Consider the following 13,186-nt stretch of genomic DNA (forward strand, 5'->3'; position numbering starts at 1 on the left):
CGGTATAGTGTAAATAAGACCTTACATTTGCCCATAGTTATTATCAGCACCAGGCCAACCCCAACGGACAACCTTATATAAATGTCTACAGTAACGTGTTTTTCTTTTTAAAACTAATAGCGGATTAGTCCGCAACTGTCCACACTTTAATCTAAGACTGAACAGCTGCACATTGATAAGTACATTTTCAGATGTATTCACAAGTTGACAGTGTTACTATGATTTAGACACTTTTGTCCTACATCTACTAGCTACATTTGTTACACAGTCACTGTGTGAGCTAGTCGCTACAAACAGCTTAAAGTCAAACATTGGCAAGCCGGTCTACTAACATCATGGCTGATTAATGTAAGAAAACAATCTGACAATTGATGGGGACATCAAATGGTCATTAATTCAGGTTATTCCACCAACAAAAATTGAAACTAATTGCTGGGAATTCAGCAGACCGTTATTAGAGCCATAAATCTGTAGAATGAGGTTCCTCGTTTTTAAAAAAAATCTTTTGGCTTGGAACAATGTGTATTTCACACACTAAACATTGAAAAAGTGTGGTCTATTATTAAATTATCAAATTATAGCCCTGTTCTGAGTGGTTTATTCTCGTCCACTAAACTTGTACTTAGAATTGTATTCCAGTGGTACCTGTCAGTATTAAACTGCAGATAATATTGGAAAAATCACACTAAATGAACGATCTCTGGACATTACAATTCACATAATTTCGATTTTATCACTTCTTTATTTTTCTTTATTTAGTGTTTGTGTAACAGTATGTATCTTTGTATTGCCCCCGGTAAAGAAGGGGTTTTTAGCTATTAGATTAAAAGTGACGTTTTATCTTATACATCATAGTATTCAACATACCATCAAACTGATTCCCTGGTTATTTTAATTATTTAACACTGTTACCTCCATTTTTTCTTTTTTCTAACATAAAAATCAGTTCCCTAAATAGTGAATAGCCTGAAGTGAAATTAGTAAAACCATTAATTTCAAATTTCGTACATTGATCACAAAATGGCAATGAACAATTATTCTATTCATCTGATTTTACGCCTACAACTCCCGAAATCACCCCTGAACCTCCAAATGCCCGAACACTATAAATTTCATGAAAATGTATTGGCACTATTAGTAAACTCCCGAACACTCATTAGAGGCATTCATATGCCAAATTGCATTGCAAATGCATTGATTTTTGCTTAGTCTCTTGGGCTTATGAATCCTCATGGGAACTGGCAAAATAATATATAATATAATTTAGAAGGGAGTGGGAAAGTAGCCAATTAAATAGGCCTATATGTACTGTCAGACATATATACTGCACCAAAATACGTGTCAGGCTCTTTCGTATGGGTCAATTTTAACTTGCACACACATGGGCACTTCACTGCGTGATACATGTTTTTGTTATGAGTTTTTCCTTTCCATTTTTTTCTTCTATGCCTATTTAGTAAGTTTAACAGGGAGAGAGGCTTTCTCTACTTTACTCAGGAATTAAGGGGAGATCTACTAACACTCTATGCATTAAAAGGCCTGGACTAATTAAGCCTATATTGCAGACTTAGATGTTTAGCACTTCATCTCCTCACTTACTTAGGCATGGTAGTTTGTTATGATTTATGATTTACATTTTTTCTTCTATGCCTATCTAATAAGTCTCACAAGGAGAGAGACTTTATTTATTTTATTTTATTTTATCAGTCTGTCCACTTTTGATTATTAGGGTTGCCAATCTTTTAGACAATGACCTTTCTCGCTTTGGCAATTTTTATGGTGTTTAGGTACTAAGTGGAGATTTACTAACACCCTATGCATTAAAGGGCCAGGACTAATAAAGCCTATACGTATATTGCAGAATTAGGTTTTTAGTAACCTTATCTCCTTACTTACTTAGCCATGGGAGTAGCCTTAGAAGGCTAGTTCAGTATTTATTATTATTTGGAGTCAGTTTATTTTTGTGTTGATACTTTTTGTTACTTCAGATGTTTAGTGGTCTCCCTCTGGTTACATTGTTCCATACCACTGGATGCTATGATGCCTTTGTCTTTATCTCCAGTCAGCATTATATTCAGTTTGGGAATTTTTGCTTCTTTGTTTCTGTCAAAAAAGGTGTATGACATATATCTTATTCAAACGTCTGCAGATTCAGAAATATGCAGATGGCACAAAATGGCATTAAAGACCTACAATAAAAAAAGAAAACAGCTAGTATGCTGTGACCTGTAACCTGTAAATTAGATGAGGTGACTAAATTAATTGCTGGGGCGATATTCCTTGGAGATAACCAGAGGTGGAATGGTATTATTCTGATTTTTTTTTTCCAGCTGTGACAGTGAATGTGCTGAACCACAACATTTATTATGATAAACAGATATTGGCTCTTTAAAGGGAAACTATAGTGCCAGTAAAACAATATCGTATTCCTGGCACTATAGCTTCCCCCTCTGTCAAGCTCTCCAGCCACCCCACCCAACCCCCATGGTGCAGAATTGGTTAATAACCCACCCCTTCTGTCACTTACCTGGGTCCAGCGCCGATGTCCTGCAGCCAGGGCCGGATTTTCCTATAGGCTAACTAGGCTTCAGCCTAGGGCCTCAAGATCAAGAGGGGCCTACATTCAAATTGTTAGCAAAATTAAAATTACACTATTCTAAAAACAGTGAACACTAAAACACTGAACTGAAAATAAGGAGAAATTCTACGCATATGATATGACCAGTGGCGTACTAAGGGGGGTGTGGGGGGGCGGTGCGCCCTGGGTGCCACTTACTAGGGGGGTGCCCGGGGCAGACTGCAATGCCCCTCCTGCCGCAATTGCCGAGACCAGCGGTCTGCAGCTCCGCAACTTGCAGAGCTGCAGACCATGGATCTCGCGTGCACTGCCCAATCAGAGCGTTGCCGCAGGTTACCAATGGCAATGCTCTGATTGGGCCTCGCGAGATCCATGGTCTGCAGCTCTGCGGAGCTGCAGACCGGAAATGAGGGCCATCGGACCACCAGGGACCCCACCGGACCACCAGGCAGCCACCACTGGACCACCAGGGATTTATGGTAATTTTTTTAGTCACCCCCCATCCTCATCACCCCCCTCCCTCTCACAATCACCCCCTCCTCATCTCGACTTTTTTTTAATTTATTATCCGTGCCACATTTTTTATAAAGGTTAGTACCAATCACAACATGTTTCATTTAACATATTGATATATATCACAGTAATGATGTATTTTATTGTCTCTCATGTAATTTACAAACTTAAAAATGGGAGGTGAAAGGGCCTCATAAGTGGAATAGCCTAGGGCTTCTTTTCATCTAAATCCGGCCCTGCCCGCAGCTCTGGCTCAACTCCACCCACGCTTCTCCCTCGCTGACGGATGTTGGAGGGGGAGACCTAATGCGCATGCGTGGCAATGGCTATGCTTGCAGTAGGATTTCCCCACAGGAAAGCATTATTTAATCCTCTCGGGATTCCGTTGATGCTGGAGGTCCTCATGCATAGCGTGAGGACATCCAGCGTCAGTTAGGTGACCAAAAGCCTTCTTAAAGCCCGATTGTGACCCTGTAAACCGGCTGTTAACCTCTGTCAAAGGACTGCTTCCTAGCTGGAACAGGATAGTAGACTAGCTCTATTCCCTCCCAGGGATTGGACGACACACAGTCCTGGAAGCTCTAGTCCTTACAAGAACTTTCCCTGACGAATCATGTTGGAACAAGCTGGAACAGTGATTAACCCTTTCCCCTCCCAGTAACTAGACAACACATAATTCTGGGAGTCAACTGTTTAATGCAGGCACAGTCACATAATGTATACATACAGTAAACTCCTCCCCTTTGCCGGAGAGATAATTGAATCAAGAACTGTACAAACTCAATTATCTCCAGTTACAGAAAAAAAAATTTTTTTCCAACACCCTAAAAGTACCCCCAAAATCCATGGAAACCCCTTTAAGAGTCACATCCTTGGATAGCCCTGATCTGAGTGACCAACATATCCAAAAATCACTCAATTTAGTTCAGTGGCTCGGATTTTTTTTTTTTTAAATATATTTTTTATAATTTTTATGAATATTCACATACAAAGTTGGAGTATCAGAGATTAATTAATCTATAAGACAGTTATTGTCAAAACAATTCTCCATCAGTATCAGAGATTAATTAATCTATAAGACAGTTATTGTCAAAACAATTCTCCAACTATACATAACCAAGCTACCTAAACAAGAGCAAACCAAATTTATGCTTCTGGATATTTATGTAAGAATCATCTCTTTATAAGTTCTGTGACAGCTATCAAATCATAAACAATACCACAAGACATGGTCTGCGTTACCGGTGAAAGCCCCTGCCCCATTTATCTTACGAATCCAAGAAAATATAATAAAAGAAAAATCAGACATTATAGCACTCAAAATCTAAATTTAACCAAGGCTACCAAATTTTGACATATGAATCAAAGCTTTGAAAAGCCGAAAAATAGCCTTTCTCCATCCTACATTGGAAATGTACTTGATTTAATATAGCTAACAGTGAAAATTCCAGTTTTTTTATTCTACTTTCTTGATATTACTAACTTCGTGACCATAAAATTCTGGATAGTTAAAAATTTGCCTTGCTTATTTATACCATCCAGATTTAAATGTAATAAAGCTTTTTTCTGGAGATGGTGGGAGTTTTATCTTTAAAATATTGGATTTTCCATGGAAGTCAACTTTTGACCAACTGTACATGTGTCTTCTGCCCAAAATAGTTCCATAAGAAAAGTGGTAGTGGTCTGTCACTTTTGGGAGTGTAAAAACAAACAAACTACCAAATGCATCCTCTGGCTCCTAGGTAGCGATTGTTCGCATAGCTCAAATGAACAATCCTACCGAATAGCTCTCCTGTGTAAAAGAAGAAGGCATTCATCAAAGTTCAGCGGTGTTCGACGATCAAACACTGCTGCCTGCGTTCGTGCAAACAAGATGGCCGCCAACTCAGTTCCCACGTGTTCATGCATACGAATGGCGGCCGCCCATTGTCAGGAGAGGTTAATAGGGGTTAACAAGCACACAGATGGTTCGCAGTTCGTGGGTTTGTTCGGTTCACGGACAATACAGGGAAATCCCACACAAAGTATTTTAACAGGTTTATAAATATCTGATGGATGCACTGTGAATGCACACGGCACACCCATCAGGTATAAATCTGATATAGAAATCTGACGGATGTACTGCGCATGCACTCAGCACATCCTTCAGATATAGAAATCTGATACACAAATCTGACGGGTCTACTTCGCATGCGCGCAGCACATCCTTCAGATATAGAAATCTGACGGGTGTTCTGCGCATGTGCGCGGCACATCCTTGAGATATAGAAATCTGATTGGTGCACTGCGCATGTGCGTGGTACATCCATCAGATATAATTCTGATATAGAAATCTAAAGGGTGTACTGTGCATGCGCGCGACACATCCTTCAGATATTCAAATCTGATATACAAATCTAACGGGTGTACTGCGCATGTGCGCAGTACATCTGTCAGATTTCTATACCAAAGCTTTCATTGTGTAGTAACTTACACAGTGTAGGCGAATGTGGTTTTAAATAAGGGAGATGCAGGTTTAATGGGCGTTATACACTGGGGATGGGGGGTTAATGGGGTTATACACTGGGGATTGGGGGGTGAATGGGGGTTAATGGTGTGACACACAGGGGGAAGGGGGGTTAATGATAGGGTTTCTAACCCCAAAGTTTATATTTTTATTAATTGAAAACGTATTATTTGAAGTTTTGAACTATACTGATATATAGATCAACACAGTTAAAAAATTATTTTTTTCAAAAATATAGACTAATACTGAGGCGGATTTCTTCACTTCAGTGCTTTCTGAGAAACTATTGCGAAACGTCACTGCCTGCCATGAGCAGTGTGCCAACAAGTGAAAAAAATTATTATTATTAGAAAATATTAAAGTGTTATAAAAATGGGTTAACTCGTATTTATATTACTATTATTTAAATTAGAAAGAACCTACAACTTCTGCTAATACTAAAAATAATAAAATATGTACTACAGCTACCTTGAAACTTAGCTTAGGACAGTCACACAGTCAATCTATCAGGAACTAAAATAAACCAAATAAAAACAGCAACCTGTTAACTTCACTGATTGCTGTTAAACAAACACACCAACTGAACTAATAATCAGTTAAAGAAAAAGAATTTCTTCACAACAGCAGTCAGAACAGTTTACTTCACTGCTGATGCTGATGCGAACACACAAAAAAATAGACACTAAAAGTGTGAAAAATTGAAAACAAAAAAAATACACTGACTGAGTGTGTTCTTTTCTAACAAAGCACAAAGAAACTGTACTACAACAAATATTATACATTTTAAACTGAAGATAATTCTATGGACTTGAAAATGTTTTAATTAAAACTGAAGATAATTCTATTTAACTTAATAAAAAATATTACTTAACTTTTACACTGACTGCCTGCAAAGCAAGCATAAACCGTCAGTGAGTGAGTGACACAAAAATCAGTTGGTCAGTCACTGTGACTCTGTGCTAGAAGTGGTAATTTTACTAGCACAGATTAAAGGACCACTATAGTGCCAGGAAAACATACTTGTTTTCCTGGCACTATAGTGCCCTGAGGGTGCCCCCACCCACAGGGTCCCCCTCCCGCTGGGCTGGAAGGGGTTACATTTACCCATTTACCTCTTTCTCCAGCGCCGGGCGGGGGACTCTCCTCCTCCTCTCCTCCTCCTCTCCTCCTCCTCTCCTCCTCCTCCCCTCCTCCTCGGCTGAATGCGCATGCGCTGCACGAGCCGCGCGCATTCAGCCAGTCCATAGGAAAGCATTCTCAATCACAGTGAGAAATGCGGAAGCGCCTCTAGCGGCTGTCAATGAGACAGCCACTAGAGGCTGGATTAACCCTATAATAAACATAGCAGTTTCTCTGAAACTGCTGTGTTTATAGGAAAAAAGGGTTAATCCTAGCTGGACCTGGCACCCAGACCACTTCATTAAGCTGAAGTGGTCTGGGTGCCTATAGTGGTCCTTTAAACTAACTGTGTGTGTGGACTTTTAAAAAACAATAAAATAAAACCCAGTCAAACACACTTAGCTGAGACTGACATAAAATTAACTCTCTCTATCAGCACTCAGAATGAAACAGCACTGCAGCAACGGCGGCACCTCTGTAAAATCAATGTCTAACAAAAATCAACTAATGTGGCTTTGCTAGTTTTAACTTAAAATGCTAAAAAGACCTAACAGCTCAACTATATTTATTTTCTGCTGGGCTAACAAACTAGTCCATCCCTAGGGCAGAAGCCCTCAGGCCCACTAAGCTAAGCCCACTAAGCTAAAGTACTTGATTGATTCTACCATTACTCTAAATCAATTTCAGCTAATTAATTTTGATTAAATAAAAAAGCTGAATTGTTATAAAAAGTAAAACCTTGTTGCTGTAGGCAGTAAGCAAGCAGGGAAGGCAGGCACTGGCAGTGACAGCCAGACACTGTAAGGCAAGCTGACTCAGTCAGCAGCACAGCAGTGCACAGCTCTCAGAAAGCAATAAAATTAAAATAAATGTCTCAGGAATAGTCTTAAATTTAACAAGTGAGAAATGGCAGGCACACCAAGACTCACAGAAAATCTTGAAGACAAGTAATGAGACTAGCACAACACAGAAGCACAGTGTTTCACCAACAAAACTCAGTCAAAGAAGGGCGGAGAAAAATCCCCTCGGAGAAGGGCGGAGAAAAAGCCTCCTTTATTTCTTTTTAAATCCCCACTAAAGCACTCACCATTGGATAAGCCCCTACAGCATCATGTCCCATTCTCTTTAATATTTTTATTAGTGATATTGCAGAAGGTCTTGATGGTAAGGTATGTCTTTTTGCTGATGACACCAAGATATGTAACAGGGTTGAGGTTCCAGGAGGGATAAGCCAGATGGCAAATGATTTAGGTAAACTAGAAAAAATGGTCAGAGTTGTGGGTACTGATATTTAACGTGGATAAGTGCAAGATAATGCATCTTGGATGTAAAAAACCCAAGGGCAGAGTACAGAATATTTGATAGAGTCCTAACCTCAACATCTGAGGAAAAGGATTTAGGGGTGATTGTTTCTGATGACTTATAGGTAGGCAGACAGTGTAATAGAGCAGCAGGAAATGCTAGCAGAATGCTTGGTTGTATAGGTGAGACATCAGTTGGAGAATTGTACGCAGTACTGGAGACCGTATCTCCAGAAGGATATTGATACTTTAGAGAAAGTTCAGAGAAGGGATACTAAACTGGTTCATGGATTGCAGGATAAAACTTACCAGGAAAGGTAAAAAGGAACTTAACATGTATAGCTTGGAGGAAGACGAGACAGGGGGGATATGATAGAAACATTTAAGTACATAAAGGGAATCAACACAGTAAAGGAGGAGACTATATTTAAAAGAAGAAAAACTACCACAACAAGAGGACATAGTCTTAAATTGGAGAGGCAAAGGTTTAAAAATAATATCAGGAAGTATTACTTTACTGAGAGGGGAGTGGATGCATGGAATAGCCTTCTAGCTGAAGTGGTAGAGGTTAACACAGTGAAGGAGCATGCGTGGGATAGGCATAAGGCTATCCTAACTATAAGATAAGGCCAGGGACTAATGAAAGTATTTAGAAAATTAGGCAGACTAGATGGTCAACATGGTTATTATCTGCCATCACATTCTATGTTTCTATGTTTCTATGTCATAGAAGTGAGCTGATTGGACAAATGAAAATCAGTTCACTTCCAAACCCATCTACGATACAGGCTGTACCATTGGATAAGCCCCTACAGCCTCATGTCACAGGAGTGAGCTGAATGGATAAATGAAAATCAGCTAACTCCCAAACCCCTCCTCTTTTCTTCATACAAGGCATCCAAACTAATTGAGGCAAATTAGTTAATTAATTCATTTGTTTCTACCATCCCCATATCGCCCCCAATGCTAAAGCAATGCATTGAAAAAGCACGAACAGTTGATACAAATGCACAAATGGTTTGTTCGTTCTGTGCGCAAACGTTGTTCGGCTCACTCCCATTATATTGCATCCGTGCATTTGTCTTGCTCGTTTGGCAATTTGAAATACATATTGCACACATATAGTTTAACAGACAGTACACACTGCCAGTGTCTGTCTGTAATTAAAAAAAACAAATATGTGTGTTATATTGTAGTAAAAGCTAACAGTATAATGACATTTACAGTTAAAATGCTATGCAGAAGATAACAAAATATCTTAATTTCTCTTAACTTTTTTAGATTCTATTCATATTAAATAATACTTCATATATAAATATTTGATGTGACATGAAAGCCCTGTTTCACTTGAACAAAATGATATATAATAAGTGTGGGTGTACTTAGTATGAAAGAGGAAAATTATTGTTAAACAGACATATAGCTCAAATTCTAGGTTTTGTTTTGATCAGAACTTACTTAGGATTGTTGTTTTAAGGTTTATTGCTTGTTAGGTTTCTAATGAATAGTACCAAATATTATTCAGCTTTTGTGTATTTTCAGAAGTTCCCCTTTTAGATATTACCACAGTAAGCATCACTGTTGTTAATAGGAACTAGGAAGTAAACAGGATGTTATGACAAAACACTCATATTAATTCATTACAATTTACGGCACCTGCAATTATCATTCATTATGTCTATTAGAGACAAAATTAGGAACTATCTGCAAGATATATCACACAAGGATTTATTTATCCATTTATTTAGCTTTCAGTTGTGCAGGCAGGTATCAGCTGCAATATAAGAAACCCTAACATGATGTGCTTCTAATTAAACATAATATATAAAACCTTAGTAAAAATTCATAAATGTACCAACTGTAGCTAAAACAAACTATATAATATAATATAATATATAATATAATTAGCAAGTCTTGCTTCTACGCATTAAGATAAGGTTTACCGGACACGGTCTTTCAAGACTTATCATCTGTATATAATTAATCAATGGAGGTATACTTATTATCAAGCCATCTGTTTCATTTCTATTACTATTGTAATTCATTTCAAGGTTACTGAAAATCATATGAATTAGTTTATTTTCCATTTCTCAATTGCACATTTGTTGACAAATAAACCTTAAGTGCTATTAGTGTCATTACTTAACAACAGATGAGATTGAAATGTACTAAATGATTGTCGGAAGTATCAACATTTGTTTCCCAATGCACTGACTGACCGCCACTAAATAACACTGCTGTCTGATTATGTATATATACTGTAGATGACGCTTAAAATTCACATCCATAAACATGACCTTGTTCAGTATGCTTTATATCAGTCACCAGACAGAAACATTTCACATTTCTATTGGGCTTGGTTGTATGTCTTACAGTTTCTAGATGCCAAAAAAAAAAATAATTATGGTGAGACCAAACATAGAAAAACTTCCCAGACTGCAAATAAAATAATTGTTATGGATCACTTGTATATCTCAAGGTGGTCTATGGAAAGTTCCCCTTAAAGGGACACTATATGCACCCAAACCACTTCAGCTCATCGGAGCTGGGGGTGCGGGGCATGAGCTAGGGGGACACTATAGGCTAGGAATACAGTTCAGTATTCCTAGCCTATAGTAGCCCTTTAAGCTCAGAAACTCAAGATATCGTGTTTCTTCAGCTATCACAGAGTTCCCAGCTTGTCATGCAAATGAGCAAAGTCGGGCAATGTGGTTCAGATTTCATCCTGCATTTTTTTGCAGGTATCCTCAAGAATAAGATAACCAAAAGAGTCAGTACGACTGGAACCCTAGGTGTGAATAATTTTGAATTATTAAGAATATTAAATATAAAGACTGAAGAAACACTCTGAGAGCTGATAGGGTCATTTTTGTGAAATCCCCTCTTTAACACAGTCTGAAAAAAAATCTAAGCATCAAAAGTCCACCTACTTATCTACCAATGTCAGATTTCCCTATTTTGTTTTGCTTTTCTTCAAATTTGTAAAGTTTGTGAGCATGCACAAAAGACTGGACGTACTACATTTTAAATACCCTGGGCTGTCTACTTTTGCAAATGGTATGCTATGATGAGGGTCATTTTCATTCCTGGGCTGCCATACGGTCTCAAAGACCCCCAAAAAACAATCTAACAAATTTCAATGTGTAAAAACTAAAACAGTCACTTACATGGTGGATACTGTTGTACTCATGGGGCAACAAAGCAACACTGCATGCCAATTCAGCTCCACTGAAAGAGCTTGCACGTTAGGTGACCATCAGCTGGTGTAACCAAATACTCCTGTACCCAATACTCTTTGTTATTACTTGAAAGTCGTGAGCAGGTATTTCACGCTAACTGTAATGAAAAATATAGACAGAGAACAGAGGAGAGGAAACTTGATGAGTGTTATGTTGCAAGATAAGCTGATGAGCTGTGGATGCTTGGATATGTTTCCATTAAACTGCTTAGAAAATAAAACACAGAGGGAGTTTAAATTTAAAAAAACAGAGCAATAGATAAAAATGAAAGTCAGAGGCTAAGAGATGGATTATCATCATTTGATAACATATGTTTTAACAACAGCATTGTCTACATTAATCAATGTTGGGCATTGAGATCTCTTGAGAAATTAGATGGATTGTTGCAGATGCTATTTCAAAGGGCATTTTAATGAGAAAGATCCATTCTTTGCATATCAATATATCTTACATCTGGACTATAGCGGAATCACCCTAGACAGACAGTTCTGTAGCCTACAGTAATCTGGACTATATTTAGTGTGTATGTAGCAATATTGTAAGCAATCTTTAATAGGGGGTAAACTTTAACTTTATTATTAGATCTACCAAAGTATAATTACCAAATCTTTAAGAATTCTAATCTTTATTTTCTTGGTGTGACCCCCATGTTCATTAATCTGACAGTCTACGCCATAGGTCCTCAAACTCCAGCCCCCCCAGATGTTGCTGAACTACAACTCCCATGATTCTCTGGCTATCTACGTAATTCAAAGAATCATGGGAGTTGTAGTTCAGCAACATCTGGGGGCCAGAGTTTGAGGACCCATGGTCTACGTAAGGACTTGTTATATCTAGGTAACTAATTATGTAACTGTGTGTATAACTATAACTGTGTATAACTGTGTGTATAAGCCTAAAGTCCTTTAAGAGATCCCTCTCTACATACCTCAAAACAGAATGCACCTGTTATGGTTGATTATATATTTACTACCTGTTCTTTGTTACATTTTTTATTTATTGTGTATTAATATTGTTTTTGTATTTTATTGTACCCTAATGTAACAATGCAATGATTGGTGGACCCAGGACATACTTGGAAACAAGAGCAATCTCAATGTATCTTTCCTGGTAAAATATTTTAGAAATAAAATAAATAAAATAAATAACTGTGGGCGGAGCTAGCTCTCAACGGCTTCGGACGCACATCTCTTGAGCTCCGACAAACAGGAACGAAAAAAGCCAGAAAACCGCTAAAATACCGGGGGTATCCCCAATAAGCACCGGACAGCCCTACAAATGATGGGGAGAAAGAACAAAAAACCCCGTCCAGATCGACCCAGGTTCTGTGCCGATATCGGCGACCTCCTGAGAGGGCCGCATGGCGCCGGGAGATCAGATATGGCGGCGGAATGACTCAGAGGACTATTTCCTCCACTACAGAGGAGCAAAGCATTAAGTCTCTGAAACCTGCCCAGCCTGCCCAGTCAGCAGCCACAAGGTCAGAACCGCTCACCACAGGCATACTTACCAGCCTCCTGGCGGACCTCCGTCAAAGCCTATCCTAAGAAATCTCACAGGTGAGAGAAGACCTCAAGGGGTTTAATGGGCGCCTAAACGCAATAGAACAGATCACCACAACACATGCAGCCCACATTCAGGAGCTGCATAACCAGATAGGCACCCTCACTACAGCTCACACCACTCTGAGCCACCAACGATTGCAGCAATGGAGGACAAAAGAAGGTGGAAACACCTGAAGATCAGAGGCCTCACAGATACTATCACACAGGCAGAACTACCACACTGCCTGCACAGGCTCTTCACAGCCCTGCTCCCTACCAAACAAACGAAGGGCATTATACTGGAGGGGGTGTTTCGGCTCCCTAAGCCTCCTGCAGCAACAGCCTCTAACACTAGCGACCTACTGGTCAAGTTCCAAAATGGCCAA

Source organism: Pelobates fuscus, chromosome 10 (genome assembly GCF_036172605.1).
Source record: "Pelobates fuscus isolate aPelFus1 chromosome 10, aPelFus1.pri, whole genome shotgun sequence".
In the NCBI taxonomy this organism is placed as follows: Eukaryota; Metazoa; Chordata; class Amphibia; order Anura; family Pelobatidae; genus Pelobates; species Pelobates fuscus.